Source organism: Eucalyptus grandis, chromosome 8, assembly GCF_016545825.1.
Source record: "Eucalyptus grandis isolate ANBG69807.140 chromosome 8, ASM1654582v1, whole genome shotgun sequence".
Lineage (NCBI taxonomy): Eukaryota > Viridiplantae > Streptophyta > Magnoliopsida > Myrtales > Myrtaceae > Eucalyptus > Eucalyptus grandis.
The window spans coordinates 20,500,824-20,520,435 of record NC_052619.1 but is presented as its reverse complement, the minus strand read 5'-3'; the positions used below and the strand labels follow the sequence as shown (position 1 = coordinate 20,520,435).

Here is a 19,612-nt window from a genome sequence, read left to right as displayed (position 1 = left end):
ATGAGGAAACAATTAGGTTGAATTAGTGCTTTTTATAAAGTTGGCGGTTTTTTATAAGATAAAAACCAGTTTAAGGTAGAATTAGAACAAGATTAAAAGTTGAGGGGTTTTTGACAAGACAAAAAGAAAAAGATAGAAATATCGTAGAATTAGAATTCGAGGTAAAGTTAAAATTTTAAACGGTATTGGACCCTCTTAATATTGCAAAATTTTGGGTCTTCATCTTGTCATCGAAGAAGACCCCCCCTCTCTCTCTCTCCTTTTTTTTTAAAATTCACTCTCTCGCCTTCGCTCCCAGTTCGTTGCTTTCTCTGGCGCATCGCTGCTACCTCCTCCAGGAGCCCTATCGGCGGTTAGAATATGGCAGCACCAACTTTCACACCGGAACTTACACTAATGATTCTAAATTGCACGCTAAATGTTTGTGCAATAATCTCTTTCCTATTTAGATCTAGATATGGGTTTATACGGGTTTGATGGATGAAGTTTCTGGTGTCGAGCTAATTGGGAGAATCGTGTGAATGGACATCTTAGTTTGGGCAATTTTATATTTATCAAGAAAAAAATAGAAAGGAAAAATAGATGAATAGAGAATCCATGGAGTTAAAGTAAATGAAAAGAAATCAAAAATATTAATGGGTAGGCGATTTTTGTGGAAATGTGAATGTGTAAAAGGAAGAATAAATTTTTTTACAACCAAAACATAACAACAAGTATACTCCTCAATAAGAGAATACGATGCGCGTAGTGTGTGTTTTCTTCCTCGTTCCAAATCTTTATAATAAAATTGACTGTACATTCCTCAATGAAGAAAATGAAATTTCAAACCTCTATGGTACCTTTCTAGATGGCAAAAATTGATTTGAAAAAGATTCAGATTTCATTCGTTCTACTCCGCCTAACCACGTTTAGATAATTGCAACAAAATCACTACAAGACAAATTGATGTACTTTGTGATTGTAGGGGAGAATAATAAAAGTAATTATCAATATGAAATAAAACTAGTGGGAAAAAATGGGATTTTGCCTCATTTCTAATCTAAGGTGTAAGAGAAAAAAAAATGATGGCGTAAAATAAAACAGAAAGGAATATGAAGATGACCTTGGACATTGAAGAACAAGCGCAGCACGGCTAATTGGTGAAAATCGATAGACGCTCATTCACCTATTTGTGCTAGATTGGAAGAACGAAATGGGCTAATAGAAGGGCCAAGGCCCACGAACAACTCTTGAACGACCGTCGCTACAAAATGGAGAAGGTCTTTTTCCTTCTTTTTTTTTTTTATAGGTAAAATGGTTTAGGATAGAATTAAAATAAGACTGAAAATTGGGAGTTTTTTTGCGAGAAATTTCGTAGAATTGATTCACACATAGATTTTTGACTGTATTCTCCTAATATTCCTCACCAAATTCTGGTCTCCCTCTCGTCATCGAAGACTCCCTTGTCCTCTTCGAAGAGACGAGGAAACTCCCCCTCCTCAACGAAGAAGACTCTCTCTCTCTCTCTCCCCACTTTCAAAATTCGCTCTCTCGCCTCCGCTCCCAATCCGCTGCATCCTACGTCGCATCGCCTGCGCCTGCGCCTCTGCCTCCGCCGTCGCCTCCGGGAGCCCCGTCGGTGGCTAGAATATGGCAGCACCAAGTTTCCCACCGGAACTTGCACCGGTAATTCTAAATTGCACGCCAAATGTTTGCACAATCACCTCTTTCCCTGTTTATATCTGGATATGGGGTTTTTTGTTATAGGGTTTGATGGGTGAATGGACATCTTAGTTTTGATATGATTTGTTGTGCATACCGATTATAAAGACCCCACATTTCAAGAGAAGTTCAGTGTCCACACTCGTTGAAGGCTTAGGGAGTTGAATCTTGCCGTGGGGAGTGACAATATCCTCAGTTTCGAAGACTTCGTCAGCACTGGCAAGTAATTGCTACGTTGAACCCATTTTGCTAACGACACTACTGTTGACTCATTTTGGATTTTGGTCCTTGAGTGATTTGTGTTCTTATCTTAGTCTTGTTTTCCATGGTGTCAAAGGGTTCGACTCCATCAGGTTCTTTCTCAAAGTTGCAACAATACAGCTTGACCTCTTCAAATTAAAAAATGGGCGGGTATGTTGAATCTATTCCTATCATCACTCATCGATCGTCAACTGCCAAACGTTGGATGCTCATTGCCATCCCACTGCCAGTCGCTAGTTGTCGGATGTTGCTTGCTTGCCTCTTGCCACCGATCGTTAGCTGCCGAACACTGCTCGCTCACCTCCTACCGCCTCTCACTAGACATCGAACATTGGCCACACGCTGCTAGTGCCCACACACCGCCGCATGCCGGACACGGGCCACCAAGCGCTGGTTGCCGCTGGTCGCCCGTTGGACGTTGGCCACCTCCTATCATAACTCATGAAGAGAGAAATTTCGTGTAATTATCAAATGAATTTTTATTTTAGAACAAAAAGTTTATAAGATTATCAAACACGTATTTTCGCTCGAAACTTGGCGATAGAGTAAAAATAGAAGAACCAATTTTTAGCTAAAAATTGATTTTTAAAATAGAATCGTTTTATCACATCCTTAACTTTCCACGTTAGCCTCTTGCGTCACCTTTGCGATCTCGCGATTGAGGACGTGGCTGCACTCCACCACATCAGAATGATCTCTATACACTCGGTGAGGAGAGAGTGACCCATCTGAAAATTCTCTCTAATATTTCCACATCAGCATAATCTTTCGTTTTCATCTCGTTCAAGCACAGGTCGTTGGTGGTGGGGTCGTTGGTGGCGACACGACCACCTCTTGACGAATCGTCGTCGATCATCATCCTTCGATCCTCCGAGGAAGACAACTAAGAAGAAGAAGTAGTAGAGCGGGTCAAAGGTCAGAAGTGATCTCCATCTCTGACTACCTCTCTCTCTCTCTCTCTCCCCGTCTCCGTCTCCCTCTCGCGGATTTTTTAGTCGGAGCTCCGGCAGCCATGGAGGCGGACGCGGGCGCGGAAGGCGAAGGGTGAAGAAGGGGAGAAACGTGCGGCATATTCGCCTGCCTGAACTACAATGTGAAGAGGGAGAGGAGCTACATCCTCCAGGTCCTCTTCATGGCCTCCGTCGCCTCAGCCCCGCGGCTACGCTTCCGCCGGCGTCTCTATCGATTCCTCCTCCTCCTCCCTCCCACCTCTCGTCTTCTGGCGGGAAGGCAACATCGAGTCCCACGTAAAATCCGTCTACCAAGGTATACCCCCAATTCCCCTTCTCGCGCTCGAATTTCCCGCTCGCCTTGTGATCTGACGAAGCTTTCTTATATATTATGCTTCTCGTTTGATTTGGAGATTGATTTCGGAACGATCGATTGCCCCGTTTAGTTTATCTGCCCCGCTTGACATGATTCTCGTGGAAAATGTCTCTGCATATGATTTTCATGCGCAGCTCGGAAACAGTTCATCTCCTCGATCCGATTCGGTCTCTCTTTTTTGTTTTAGTTAATTTATTATGTTTGTCCTCGTTAAAGGACGTTGTTCTGCCGCTTCGGCGGTTAGACCTGCTGTGTTGTTTGTCAATTGGTCCCCTTTTGGACTAATTTCGAGAGTAACCGTCCACGTGGTCAGAATGCACTGCTGGAGAGCGTCTTTTGGACTGGAACAGAAAGACACGCCCTTCTTATCATTCTGCTGTTTCTATTCAGAAAAAGCTCAATAATCCAAAGGGCTGCCTTTTCTTCTTCGGCTTTCTGATTCTGGTGAAGTAACACAGTTACTTGGCTAAGATAAGGAAGAGGAAATAAGAAGCGAGAGGTGGAAGCGTCGTGACAATGAAATTGGCCTTTGTTCAGTGGGACTTTAATCGAGACCAACCTTATTGCTGATGGTGGTGGACATTATCTAAACTCGCTCCAAGTTGTTTTTATACCTGAGCTTCTGGGTGAAACTAGATATTCATTGTGGGGGTGAAAGTTTAACCTTGTTGCTAATAGTTGCTGGACATAATCAAAGCTCATTGAGGTGTGAAAGTCCATCTTTTCTCCGAGATTCTCTTAGAAATTAATTTGGCAAAAATACAAGTTGAGAGTATTTTCATTTCGAGCAGCATTAGGATTTTTTTTTTTTTTTTTTTTTTTGGGAGATAGAGGAATGTTAAGCAGTGGTCACATGTTCACTGTCAAGTTTAAATGCAGTTTTTGGATTGAAGGAAATATTATTACATAGACCATGTGTATTCACCTTGAATCCATTTGTGCCATTGAAACTATCGCGCCTCATTGTAAATTCAAGGGAGCTCCACTGGTTTAAATGTTGCAGTTTTATACGGGTGCATGCGTTACTCAACATCTTCGAACTAGGAATGTATTTTCGTGTAAGATTTTTCTAGTTTATTCCGTTAAACGAAACTTCTGTGTGGCCGTTTTACTTTTGTTATATTTGTGTGATGGATTATTTGACATCTCCATATTTCAAGTCTGGCTTTTAGTTTTCCTCAACCAAGTTCAAGGAACTCACTGTTGATTATGTTTTCATCAGAGGTTGATGCCAGAGACTTGAATTTGCAGGAATCTTTTCTTACTCATGCCGGAATAGTGCATGCACAGTCGGCGACTCATGGAGAGCCTGCTCCTAGGAATAGTCATCCTCAGAGCTCCGATGCTGAAAATGAGTTTTTGGTTGTACACAATGGGGTCATCACTAATCATGAGGTTGGTTAAGGCTTAACTGGCAACTATTTGGACTATAGTATACTTTTTATTTATATTCAGGATGCATTTTGCTATATAAATTATGAAAGCTTTCTTTCACCTTTGAGGTGAGTTTGCTTTCAAATTTTCATGTCTGAAAGTACATCCTTGTCATTGATTATTTGTAACATTATGACAATGTAATGCTTACATCTCCTGAGGTATCGCAGATCATATTTTGTGTTTGGATGATTTTATGCCATAAATCAGTTTATGCATCTTAGAGGTATTTAATCTAGACAACTACTCTTTCTTAGAATGTGAGTGAAGCCATAGCTGCTGACTAGAGGGAGAAGTTGATTCAATCAATGAAGCTTTATTTGATTGATCTAGTAAGGGGTCTTATGAATAGGCCACATTAGTCATTGTTAATAATAAACTGGCGCAAGGCTTATCCTTCTGTCATATTATCATGGACCTTTCATTGAAGGCTTCACAGAGCACATGCAGCTTGAAGTGTGGATCATTAGCAGCAAATGTCCTGTGTACCATAAGGAACCTTGCAACAGGTTATGGACCTCATTTTACCCCAGTGAGAAGCATTTTTAGATACCAAGACGCTTTCGTAAAAGAACTATATGATATGCTCCTAATTTAAATGTTACTCTGTGATGAGTCTGTAAAATTCTGTACAATCTCAATGGTATTTCTCTCTAGCTTAAAAGTAACGAAAAAAAATTGTCGGTAGATTCTTCTAAGGTTCTTACCTTTTCGTTTACATTTGCAGGTCTTAAAGCAAATGCTAATTCGACATGGGTTCAAATTTGAATCTGATACTGACACTGAAGTGATTCCTAAGCTTGCCAAGTACGTTTTTGATAAATCTAATGAAGATTCAGGTAATGGCTTATATGCAATGAAGATCATCATGGCATTTTAATGAGCTTCTTACTGAATTTGTGTGTGAAGAAAAGGAAACCTCAGTCAACACAATTTCAAGAGACACTGAAATTAAAAAAGTTGAAGTTAATCATTTTAATTTTTGCTTAACAATCTTCCAATTGAAGCTATATTATTAATCTATAGATTTTCAGTTGAATCTCGTGTAATTATATGAAGGTTGTAGTGTTGGAAATCTGTTCAACTCTTTGTAAACACTAAAGAGCCATGATGGATAAAACATCTCTGACATCTTTTGTTGAAAGTATCGTTTATGTATGTCAGGCCCATGTTGCACCAGTACTTTTCCCAACAAGCGTAGGGGCTTCAGAGCTTAAAACAAATTGTTTTGGTGACTCATTTCCTTTCTGTAGGGCCTCAGTAAATGGATACTTAATTCTGCAACAGCCTTTTAGCGTATGAATGACATCATTTTGGGCAAAATTTGATTTTCTTTCTCCAATTGTTTGCTTGTTGTAAATTGACTGGCAATATGACCACCAATGGGATTGTGCTCATCATATATACATATTCCACATAATTTGCTTTGTGTCTTGAAGTGTGCTATCGTGTTACTTTACCCTAGAGCACAATGTTCAGTGACATTTAACTTATGATTGGTATATTATTTGGACTGCAGGTGACACGACTGTCACATTTAGTCAAGTTGTACTGGAAGTCAAAGTAAGTTCCATTTAAAACTTGGGTGGTACTTGTTGCAAATGAGTTACTTTTGATCACATCTCATGAATCATTATCTATTTTCAGTTGCTTTGTGTCCTTTCAGCTTCACTAAAAGCTATGCTATGTATGTTCTTCTAGAACTCAGGCTATTAACCATAGTTCAATCAAATGTTTCTTATGATACAATGTTTCTGCAAAGAGTTGAATAGCATCTGTTTTGCTTGGTGAAGACAGTATATTGAGTTTTTACTTTGGGTCTTAGAGTGCCTTAGAAATGCTAAGCTGGATGCACATTAATTTCCTATTAGAACCGGGAATTGGAATAGCATTGTTTCTGTTGTCCACCATGGCACATATTTTTGGTCATGATACGATAAGTTTGAGAAAAGCTTGTGGTTGTCTATGGTGTTGAACTCTTACTTCATTTTTAGGTCTCCATGATGCATCAACTGTAGCTTAGTCTTAGGATTTCTTTATTCATATGTGTAGTTGTCCATTCCTGTTTGTCTTACCTATGCATTTTAGTTGACAAAATTCTTGTTTGTCTTGTAATTTATCACAACTGTAACATAGTTATTAATTCATTCAGGAATTGACGGAAGAATCAAGCAAAGGATCATTATTTCATGATGATAAGTACCCTTCGCAGAATGGGAATCCCAGGGAACTGTTTTTATCGAGTGATGCAAATGCTCTGGTTGAGCACACAAGAACAGTTCTGGTCATTGAAGAAGGTGAAGTTGTTGATCTGAAGGTAATTACATAGTTGTTTTAAGGAATTTATGTGTATTCTTAACCTTTATGGCACAGGCTGCCTTATCAGTCTCTTGATTTTATGTTTTATTGATTGACCAAATGTATCTTAGTTGTTAAGATTTTAGGGGTGGGGGGTACTTCACTTCAACGTAAGTTCTATCGATTTCGTCTCAGTATCAATTTGTGAATATACCGTCAGACTGCATAGCAACATTGTAAAATATGCTTAATATCACCAGTACTAACCACCTATTTAGTTGTACCGAGAACCTTTCGTTTCAATGTCGCCAGAATTCTATTTGACTTGACTTCTTGCATGTAGCTGAATAGCAGTCTTGTCCTTTTCCATTGGAGGAGCATGTTGCCTTCATGGGAGGTGAACTTTGATGCGGAAAGTCCTGCTATATCACCTCAATTGAGGGCTGATGACTATGATCGTTTCTTTCCAGAGTATTTTGATAACGTAGTGACTCATGAGAAGCAAATGCTGAATTTATTCTACTAATGCTGGTTGCATCAGGATGGAGGGGTATCTATCTTAAAGTTTGATGGTGACAAAGGAAAACGTGGTGTACTTTCCATGCCAGCATCTGTACAGCGTGCACTTTCTGTTCTCGAGATGGAAGTTGAACAAATAAATAAAGGAAACTACGAGCATTATATGCAGAAAGAAATTCATGAACAGCCAGAATCTCTAACAACCACAATGAGGGGCAGACTTATACGTGGAGGCACCTGCAAAGCTAAGACTGTTCGTCTGGGTGGATTGAAGGATCATCTCAAGACAATTAGGAGGAGCCGGAGGATTGTTTTTATTGGTTGTGGTAAGAGTTATAGTGCTCCATTAGCCGCAAGGCCCGTCTTGGAAGAACTCTCAGGCAAGTAGTGAATGATAACTTATGCGGGTTGGAGATGTCAATTTATTTTTACCAACTCTTTTCTTGTTTGCTTGCTTTCGAAATAGGAATTCCTATGACAATGGAAATTGCAAGTGATTGTTTGGATCATCAAGGCCCCTTTTATAGAGACAACAGATACCTTACATGCACTGGAATATGCTCTCCAGAGTGGTGCATTATGCGGAGGAATTACTAATACTGTTGGTAGTGCAGTTGCCAGAAATACACATTGTGGTGTCCATATAAATGCTGGTGCTGAAATAGGCGTGGCAATCACCAACGTGAGAGAGCACCTTTTGACATTCTGTTGCAGAAATGGTCCTCTCTTCTTCAAGATTTTCATGTCTTTTTTTTTTTTCTTTTTCATGAAATTGATTTACAGATATGCTTTTTGAGCAGGCATATACAAGTCAAATAGTTGTTATGGCTATGTTAGCTTTTGCAATTGGAGGGGATGCTATTTCTAACCAAGTGAAAAGAGAAGGAATAATTGATTGTCTTTTTGACCTTCCAAATATGTGTCAATTCCTATCTCACCTTCACAATTTCTGAACTTCCGTTGGATGTGCCTTTTCTTTCTAAACTCATGTTGATAAATAATTTGTATGAAACATTAAATCCCTTGTTAATATCTTGTAGACAAACTTAGAGAGGTGCTGAAGCTTGACCAGGAAATGAAAGATATTGCTAAGCTACTGATTGCAGAGCAGTCACTTCTCATGTTTGGCACAGGTTACAATTATGCCACAGATGCTGCAGCTGTCTCTTTGTGGAGCATGTAGAGTCATTGAAGTTCCTCAGGTAGCAGACTGTCCTTTGCAGGTACAGAGTACTTCCAATAGTTTTCTATGCTTGCCAAGATGCACCATCTTTTTTTTTCCTACTCTATTGTATGCGTTATAATTTGCTGAAGATGAAGCTATGATGTAGATAGGTGGAGCTGGATGGGAGCGTGTAGCTTTCTGTTTCCTTGATTTTTTATGCTCTTGTTGTTTGTTTTTGCATTAAGAGTTCTGAAATTCTCTCCATGATTTAGCATTTAGTTCTAAAAGCGAGTTTTTTTTTTTTTTTTTAAGTCTCAACAAAAATAAAAGAAATCAATTTTATTGATTGAGCCTTAACATTTTGCTTTTTTATTTGTTTATTCATTCATTGCTTATACAGTATTTTCACATTCCTGCTATTCCTTTCAAATAGCTTGTTTCGTTTTTACTAGATTTTTCTAATTCGTTGGACATGAGATAATCTTTTGACATTTGGGGTGCAGTTGTTGGCGTATCATCTCACGATCCTAAGAGGATACAATGTCGACCAACCCAGGAACCTCGCAAAGAGTGTGACGACAGACTAGAAGCCTACTAACAGATATATATATATATTATTGTGTTTACCTAGCAGCGAAATGGATTATGTCATAAAAATATAAAGCATCTTCTTACACAGAATATACATTCTATTGATCACTTGTACTTTTTGGAATGGCAGTTCTTGTAAGATCTTTATTTATGATCAATTCGGAACTACTGTCGTAACCCATCTTTTTGCGCGTTCGCGTCTTGTTATGCAATTATTTGTCAATCTGCCTCTGAGTGCCGTGCTCATGGTACTTAAACATTGTTTCAAGGTGGAGGTTGGAAGAGGAAGATTGTATCCTCATTTGGGAAAAGAGAACAGGTAGTATAACAAAAAATGTGTTATTAAAGGTACAAGATTAATGGAATTGATTAAGTATATGAGATAGGATTTGCTTCTTTTGCTAATATCAGTTTTTGACGTTAAGCGGGTCTCTCGAGTGGTGATTATCATGTCGGTCATTAAGGCAATTTGTACCATGTTCTAGTTTCCTTTTTTAGTGTGATACTTAGCTCCATGATGTGGTTCAATTTGTAGATACACAGAGCCCTCATGTATTCAAATGGAAAGAATTTTGATGTCTACTTGCTCCGTGAGCAGTTCATTCTATCAATTACTCGTACATGGAAAATATGATTTGACTCTCATTAGACACCATATGGTATGACTCTCATTAGACACCAACAAAATACAATATGACTCATGAGATACCAACAAAAGCAAAACCATAAGCTGCTTCTGGCATTGGTAAGGTTGTGCAACGCGATGTTATTTTCTTCTGAACTGTAATTTCACTTTCCAGGGTGTGCTGGGGGTGGGCACCCAGTAGGACATGTGGGGATGGGTCAGCTTGGATCGATTCCCAATTCCGGCACGAAGCGCGGGCATCCGTGGCTGTACGAGGCAAGAGCGTCGGGGCTGCTAGTCGGCGAGGGCGGAAAACGTGGACAAAAATAGATACACTCTTGTGGTGAGCCCATGTGGAAAGGTTTCGAGCGAGACAGGGCAAGAGGACCACGGGAAGCAACGCGAATGGCAAGAGATAGGGTAATGATTGAAAGGGGCCCGGGACCAACACCGATGCGAGGGACACCACTAAAAGCGTGGCGGCGAGCATCATGAGAACGTGGAACACTCGGGCGCAGCAAGCGGGAGCCAACGACAGGTGAGCGACAAGCGCCAGTGCGCAGTAGAACAGAAGACAGAAGACGGCAAGGGAGGTGGCAAAAGGGTGGGTCTCGAATGGGGACTCGGGTTTCCCTTGGAATTTCACCTCGACGAAGTTCACCAGCACGGAAACAAGGAAGGCGAGGATGGGGTGGAAGGAAGTGAAGCCAGGGGAACCTCGGACATTTGTGTCGGGACCACGGTCAGGCAGCATTGGGATCAGCTTCTTGAGGATCGGCAGTCTTGTGTAGAAATGATGAGAGAGAAAGATGGCTAGAGGGGAGCATATTTTGGCCGATTGCAGATGCCTCTATATATATATATATATGCTTACATACGTGTGTGTTTTCCAGTTTACGAGCTGTTTTTCCAAAAGCTGATTTTGACATAGGGATATGTCAAAACTTTCAATGACCACTGAAAAACAGTGATCACTGTTTTTCAGTGGTCATTGCGAAAGTTTTTGGACATATCCCTATGTCACCACTGTTTTTCAGTGGTCATTGCGAAAGTTTTGGACATATCCCTATGTCAAAATCAGCTTTTGGAAAAACAGCTCGTAAACTGTTCATGTGTCTAAATTAGCATTTGGAAAAACACATGCCTCGTACACTGTGTATATGCCCGGTCAGCGTTTGGAAAAATACATACCTCGTACACTGTATATATGCCCAGGCTCTGGGAAAACACATGCCTCAGTATATGTGTGCTTTTGCCGACCCTAGTGTACGAGGCATCTTCCCAGGCGCTGCCCGGGCATATATACATACCTACACAGGACCCGAAGGGGACTATTTTGCCCCGTATAAACTGGGTCCGATTAGTCAGTACGATTAACGAAGAGGCTACGTTGGTAAAGTCCGGGGCTCCCACTTTCTATCGCCCAGTCAACAGGCAGCTTCTGGGCTGCTTCTTGATTTTTCAAGCCGCAATTGAAGACGCGGCGGTCAACGAGGTGATTTGGTGGGAGGGCCACGTGGGTGATCCTAAAATTCTCTCCAATAGGATTAATACCTAAAAGACCTTCTGCCTTTAGATATGCTCTCAATTTTATCCAAAACCTTTTTCATTTTATAGATGTCATCGAACCTTAGGTCCACTCTCAATTCTATCATAAAATCTTTTATCTTAAGTCTATTCTCAATTTTTTCCTTAACTTTTTTTTCTCATAAATCTATCCCCATTAACCCTACGTCAAAAATTCTCGAGCGAATTGTTCAAGGCGTCATGACCCGAGTGCGAGCATCTTGAATGTGAGCTCTCTAACTGCAAGAAATTGAAGACTCCCAAGCACGAAAAATTGAAGACTAAGCTCAAAATTGAAGATCCTTTATGGGTTAAAGTAGACTCTCTTTCGAGTAAGAACAATTGAAGAAAGTCAATCTTGATTTTTCTCTAGTTTTCACCCAAATATCAAATCCAATAGGATGTCGTTTGGATTGATATAAAAATTTATCCTCAAAAAACATCTTTTGAGATGTGAAATTTTTGGAAAAAATTATAGCAATGATGTGAAATGCCATATCACTAATAAAATTTTATAATTTTTAGGATTAAATTAGGACTGGATCTAAAGTTGGTGGTTTTTAATAAGACATAAAACAATTTAAGGCAGAATTAGAATAACTTTGCGAGAAAAAAATTAGGTTAGAAATATCATAGAAGACCCTCCCAATTTTCCAAATTTGTGGGTCTCCCTCTCGTCTACGAAGAAAACTCTCTCTCTCTTCTCCTTCACAAAATTCGCTCTCTCGCCTTGGCTCCCAATCCGCTGCTTTCTCCGACGCATCGTTGTTGCCTCTGCCTCCACTGTCGCCTTCAGGAGCTCCGTCAGCAACTGGAATATGGCAGCACCAAGTTTCGCATTGGAACTTGCATCGCTAGTTCTAAACTGCACACCAAATGTTTGCACAATTACCTCTTTTCCCGTTCAGATCTGGATATGGGGTTTCATTATTGGGGTTTGATGGGTGAAGTTTCTGGTGTTGAGCTAATTGGGAAAACTGTGTGAATGGACATCTTAGTTTTGATTTGATTTGCTGTGCAGGCCGATTATAAAGACCCCACATTTCAAGAGAGGTTTGTGTCCACGCTCGTTGAGGGGCTTAGGGAGTTGAATCTTGTGGTGTGGAATGGCAATATCCTCACTTTCAAGGACTTCGTCAGCACTGCTAAGTAATTACTTCTTGCCTTGAACCCATTTTACTAACGACACTACCGTGGACTTGTTTTGGATTTTGGTCCTTGAGTGGTGGCTCGTGTTCTTATCTTAGTTGTGTTATCCATGGTCTCAAAGAGTTCGGCTCCATAAGGTTCTTTCGTAGAGCTTCGATAATACGGCTCCACAAGACGTTTAATGACACTTTGTTCCCAATCACATCCCTTCGTATTTTCGACTTCTCCTATTGTTACCTTCTTCATAAATCCTTTAGTTAAAGATGACACACTTGTGTGGACACTTAGATTTTTGTCGACATTTTAAAATATCCATTTATTTTGCAAAAATATATAAAGTTATAAAAGAAAAAAAAATGAAAAAGAAAAATGAAATCAACATGAATAAAAATTGAATGGGCCAGCATGCCCGACACACTTGGCATGACCTTCGGCCCTAAAATACTTCTCCTTAGGCCCATCCTTTCTTTTATTTTCCCAGCCCATTTATTTTCTTTTTTCAAAGCATATCGTTTCTTCCTCCTTTAGCACGACTCACGCCTGTGATGCAAGAAGGGGGACGGTCCTTGACCGTGACCAAATGAAAGCTGTGAGCAAGCATGCGCCCGTCAGCAAGGGAGGAGCGACGGAGAGGTGACGGGAGCAAGTCCGAACCTTCTAGGATGGTGAGGTGGCGAGGCTAAAAGAAAAATATTCCCCCGCTGAGGCAAGGGGTGCTTGTCGATCGCTCGAGGATATATACAGAAGCAAGGTGCGTCGAGCGTTGGAGAGGAGGACAGGGGGAGGCTCGACGGTTTTGGCAAAAACCAGATCGCACAGGATGAGATCTTTTCTTTTAGCTGAAACCAGAATCGTGGAGGGAGAGAGCGAGTTTTCTGAGGAGCTGAAGAAGGGGTTCGCGCGAGTTCATCTCGAGCCCCGCCTGGTTACCGTCGGTCGCCACACGTGTTCGTGGTCGAGCGACAAGCACCATCAAGCGTGACAGTTTGCCGGAGCAAGGGAGGAGTGCCGGCTGTTTCTTGGGCTTTGATGACGTACAAGTGGCAGCGGTGACACCATTTCTGGCTAGGTAGGGATCACGCTTCCTTCGGGTTCCCGGCAATATAATGTGAGTTTCCTGATAGTACTGTTCACACATTTTGTTTCATAGAACAATATATGCAGCCAACCCCTTAGCCTCCCACGTTAGCCTCCCGCCTCACCTTGCGATATCGCAATTGAGGACATGACCATGCTCCACCACATCAGCATAATCCCTTTCCAGTCGGTGAGTGACACATGGAGCCATGTCCCACCAGGATAGATCTGAAAATTCTCCCTAATATTTCAAAATCTTGGGCCTCCCTCTTGTCAATGAAGAAGACTCTCTCTCTTCTTCTTTTCAAAATTGGCTCCTCTCTCGCCTTCGCTCCCAATCCGCTGCATTCTCTGGCTCGTCACTGCAGCATTATAGATAGATAGATTCACTCGACTATTGAAGTGTGTTGAGCCACATCAAATTATGGCGACACTTAGCGCAAAACTTTTGAGTACAACTAAAAGAGAATGCAACAATCGATGTCTTTTTGACCTTTCCAGTATGTGTTACTTCCTCCCTCACCTTAACAATTTCTGAACTTCTAAGTTGTATCTGCCTTTTTCGTCCGAACTTATTTTGAGATAATTTTTTGTATGAAGCATTAAATCTTTTACTTATATCTTGTAGACAAAGTTAGAGAGGTGCTGAAACTTGATCGTGAAATGGAAGATCTTGCTAAGCTACTGATTGCAGAGCAGTCACTTCTCATGTTTGGCAGAGGATACAACTATGGTGCAGCTTTGGAAGGTTCTTTAGTAGTAAAGGAAGTGGTATTAATGCTGCACAGTGAAGGAATGCTTACTGGTGAGATGAAAATTCATTCCCTGGCTCTAGTGGATGACAGTCTACCTGTTGTAGTGATTACTATTCATGATGCTTGCTTCGGGTTAGCTTTTGCGGTATAGGTTAACTTGCATCCCAGTATTCCCTGTTTGGTCTAAAACTGAAGGTGTCAATGTTAACAGCAAGCAACAATCAGTTATTCAGCAACTTCGTGCCAGTAAATGACGCCTAATTGTCATGTGCTCAAGGGGGGATGCTGCAGTTGTCTCTTGGAGGAGCGTGTAGGGTCATTGAAGTTCCTCAAGTGGAGGACTGTCTTCAGCCAGTATTCAATATAGTTTGTTTGCAGGTACAGGGTACTTATATAATATCTTAATGCTTATCTATCAAAAGAAAATCTCTTTCTGCCTTTCCAAGATGCAACATTTTTTTTTTTACTTTTTATGTTGTACTGAATGCGCCATATTTTGCTGACTGTGAAGATATGATGTAGATGGGGTGGAACTGGAAGGGAGCATTTAGTTTTCTGTTTGCTTGATTTGTTTTATGCTCTTGGTGTTTGTTTTTGGATTAAGGGTTCCAAAATTCTCTCTATAATTTTGGTTTAGTTCTCAAACAGATTCTTTTTTTAAGTCTCAACTAGCACAAACAAAACCAATTTTATTGACTGAGCCATATCGTTATGCTGTTCTAACTATTTTGTTCTTATACAGTACCTTAACATTATTGTTTCCTCTTTTCAAATAGTCTGTTTCGTTTTAGTTGATTTGCCGATTCGCTGGACATGGCATAATTTTTAACTTTTGGGGTGCAATTGTTGGCGTGTCTAGCCTAAGAACCTTGCAAAAAATGTGACAGCTGAGCAAAAGCAATTTCTTCCGATTTTATTCATCTGGCAGCGAAATGTATTATGTCATGAGAATATAAAGCAATTTTGCAGCTGAGTTTACATTCTACTGATCACGTTGATTCACTAATACGTGTATTTTCTAATCAATTAGGAAAAACTGCCGTAACTCAACTTTTTGCGCATTCACAGCTTGTTAGCATTCACTTATTAATCCAATGTGACATCCCAATTTTACAATTTTATTTTCAATAAATTGAGATGGGTATTTCGTTGGCACGCATATAGTTCTTTTCCTTGAGTCGGCCACTCATGTAAAAACTAGTCTATTGGATGAAGCTGTTAAGAGTTTCTAATGCATTAAACTCGAGAATTTGACCAGGAAGCGATCTTTCGACCGAGCTAATCTGCAAAGGTTATTACGACACAATTAAAAAATTGATTAGAGATTGGAGATAGGTCAACTCGATAGAGGCATGTGATCAGGTGTGTGTGATTCCACCAGATTGCACAATTTTTGTCGATCGACACTGGACTGACTTTTTTGTCAATTGGGTACCCTATGTTCGTATTTGAAATCTTGAGATTACCCCGACAACCGAAAGTCGCTAATGTTTCAAAGATGTACATTGTGGCTTGAGATGATCAACCATAGGTCAAATGTATGAAAATTTCTAAAGGCTACCCGGTAGGTTAGGCCGCGCTAGAATCGTGCTAAAGTGAAATTAACCGTGAAATTGAGATCGAATTTAGAAATTGGAAGTCTGGGTGTGTCATAAATCATTTTAGGAATATTAACTCATCTTTGGAAGATTTTTTCATGCAAACCGAGTTTTTCGGCAAATTAATCAAAGAATGGCTAAATTGGTTCAGAAAATTAGTAGGCCTGCCTTTGGTCGCGCTTTTGGGACTTAAGTTGGTTATACGAACAAGTGAAGATGTGAATTGAAGTGTGGTGACGTTGGATTAATTTTATGGACTTCAATTTAAATCAATTGGAAGAGAATCAAGTGGAATTGAAGAATTTGTCGTATAAGATTTCATGCCTCGACGGAAAAATAAATTGGACCTATTGAAAATAGTTGTGGAGGATTTGAAATTAGTGGAAGATGACATCACCCTAGTGATATGGCTAGTATAAGTACCTAGATGGGGGGTGAATAGGTATAACGAGTAATTTCTAATGATAATTGCACAATACTAGACAGTTGATAGAAATGAGACAATTTTTCCTCGTCAATAAACAAACAACGATCAAAGTCGGACTCGAGAGTAGGGAAGAGAAAATTGAACACGAGGTTTATAGTGGTTCGCTTATTTCAAGCCTACGTCCACTCTTCGCACCGACAACCCCCACTCGGCTAGATTCCACTATGAACAAAGAGATATTACAAGATCTTGTTCTTCCTTGATTTCTTGGTGTAGAAGATCTACCACACTCTCTCAAGGTATCACTAAGTATAGACTCTCTTTGTGTGTACAGTTTAGCTCAATATGAATCGACTAATAATCAAGGAGCTTCGAGACTCGAAATTTCTCTATCGAGCACTTACTAGAATAGCTGGAACATCTTCTTTTTATACTCATTTATGCCATCATACCCGTTGGCACTTACCAAAGGAATTCTTCTAATCTTCCCGTTGGACAGAATCAATTAAGAAGGTCATTCGAGCTATTAAAGGAACATGTCGATAGCCCATCAATCATGTTCGCCCATACAATCGGATCTTGGTTTCCAAGAATAGAACATTCCAAGAATATTTCGTCAATCATCGGATCTTCAAACGATCTTGATTTCGAATAAATAATCCGTTGAATCAAATCCAGCCAAGAGATCTTCTCCAGTCGATAAGACCAAATCCTTAACCAAATACTTTAGCTCTGGATCGTCTTCGTCGCTAGATTAGAAACTGTCAATGAGAATAGTCTTGAGTCTTGAGTCTTGTGTCTTGTGTGCTGAGTCTGGTGATTTGAAAGACTTGGACTCTAAGTACAAGGGTGCACAGTTCCAGACTAGGGCGATAGAAACGTTTTGTCGCCTTCAAAACACTCTAGAGAGATTTCTCCAACAATCTCCCCCTTTTTAATGGTGACAAAACTTTCCTATAGATTTAAACAACTTTGACCTGCAAAAACATTACTCAAGCAATATGGATATCTCATAAAGATTAATAACTCAACTAGATTCTGCATCCACAGAAAATATGTTAGTCTTTCATGAGTAAAGCCATACAATAACACTTGATATATAAATGCAACAGTCAATTTCAAATCCACACACTCAAGTCAGTCAAATTCACCAAGTTCACCACACCCAAGTCATACTCAAAATAAGTATAAAAAAAAAAAAAACAGATTGAAAGTCAAAGTTTAGTTCGGTTCAAAGCTGGCAATTCTCCCCTTTTGTCATCATTAAAAATGTGAGAAAGAGTCAAGTCGCTTTTGGGAACGCGCACAAGCTGGAAATCTCCCATCGACTGTACGACACCTTCCAGCCTCTTCAAGTCTTCCCTTAGACGAGTCACCTCTACTTCTTTGGCATTTGCTTGAAGTTGATGAGCGAGGTCTTGCATTTGATCCGACAGGGTAACAGAAGACGCTTGTCCAGCATTCTTCATGACTTGAATTTCACATTCCAAAGCATATATTTGACCCTGCATTTCCAGAAGAAGATCAAGGATACGACGAAAATCTGCGGTATTGTCCGTCTCGTCGTGCCGGCATTTGCTCTATCGATGGAGTAAAGGCAGACGATGGAACTTCGGTGTAATCGCGCAAATTTGGCGTTGAGGTGTCATGTCCTTCCTTAGGCATTTGAGAAGCCTGAATATCTTCTTGGATTTGCTTGCGAGCGACTCACACCTTCACTGTGATCAGGATATGGTGTAGTCCTTCCTTACTCGTCATCTCCCCCGTTTCTAAGGCCTCATTTGGGGAAGAGTGATGGTCATGCTCGTGAGAATCTTGATTGCCTTTCTCTCCGCCTTCATCCGCAGACTTTTCTTTGACTACTTCTTCTTCTTCTTCTTCAACTTCTTTCTCCTCTTCTTCTTTTTCTTTCTCTCCGATTTCCTCTCGCTTCTCTCGTTCTTGTTCCTCTGCTTCTTTTCCTTTCTCCCGTCGTTCCATTGATTCGGATACGAACGCAGCGAGTCTTTTCAATGCCAAGGCGAGATAGTGAGTTCATCCTCTTCATCTTCATCCTCTAAGATTAGAGCTCTTTTTTTTTGGATGGAGCACCCATGGGCTCCTTCCTTTCCTTTTGACACAAAAGAGACCGGATGAGATTTAACTGGAGTTTTCACTTTGAACTTCTCCATTGCCTTATCAAGCTCTTTCGGACGCATTTTTGTCAGCATTTTTAAACCCACCACCATTTTGTCGCATGGTCGAACACAAAGAGTCGTGGAGGTTCAATATTCAAGTGTCTCGAAGATCTTAGTCACAAGACCCGAGTAAGGCACCGGCCCTTGTCCTTCACCATCGCTCTGTACATGTGGAAGAGAATTGTGTGAGGAAGAGAGAACTTCTTCCCTGAATTGATCGCGTACATCAATTTCGCCTCAGAATTAGACACATATGTCTTGGATGTTGATTTTGGCCCGAGGTGAGTTGATCACGATTTTGTGCAAGTAAGATGTTGATGGCATGCATTCTTGTGTAGGTAATTCTTCCTTCTGTACTCCTGTCTTTGACGAGTTCCAGTGTGGTACGAGCGATTGAAACCTTGATTGGTTGATGTCGTCCTCTTTCTACTCCAATTATGTCTGCCAACATGTCCACATCTACCACATAGTCTTGGTCTCGAACACTGAAGGATATTCTATTCACATCTAAAAAGCTGAGATTCGAATAGAAATATGCTGTCAATTGTGCATAGCCGTCTGTGGTGTTAGAGCAAAATTGCTCTAGTTGAAGCAGATTGAACTTCTCCTTCAAGTTCACATTGATGGCATCCAGAAAATCAAAATCAACGCTCCTGGGGTTTATCACCCCTCGTTTCAACAATTTGAAGAACAGATCCTCCTGTTCCTTAGATTTGAACAACTCCGTTCTTTTTCCCTTTACCTTCGCAGCAACACCCATCCTGGGTTGGAATTCACTAAACAGTTTATCATCATCATTCCCGTCAGTCGGATTAAATCCCCCTACTCGAGGGTCACTTGGAATGTTCGCAAATGCTTCCTCAGCCTTTCCTTTGGAAGCAATTCCCAAATCCTCCATCCGTCACAAAAAGATATATTCATTTTTATACCCTTTGTCTTTAAG

General features: G+C 40.5%; 1 pseudogene; it reads left to right on the top strand.

The window, feature by feature from the left end:
* Positions 1-19,612, top strand: part of LOC104457085 — a 61,143-nt pseudogene that overhangs the window by 1,262 nt on the left and 40,269 nt on the right.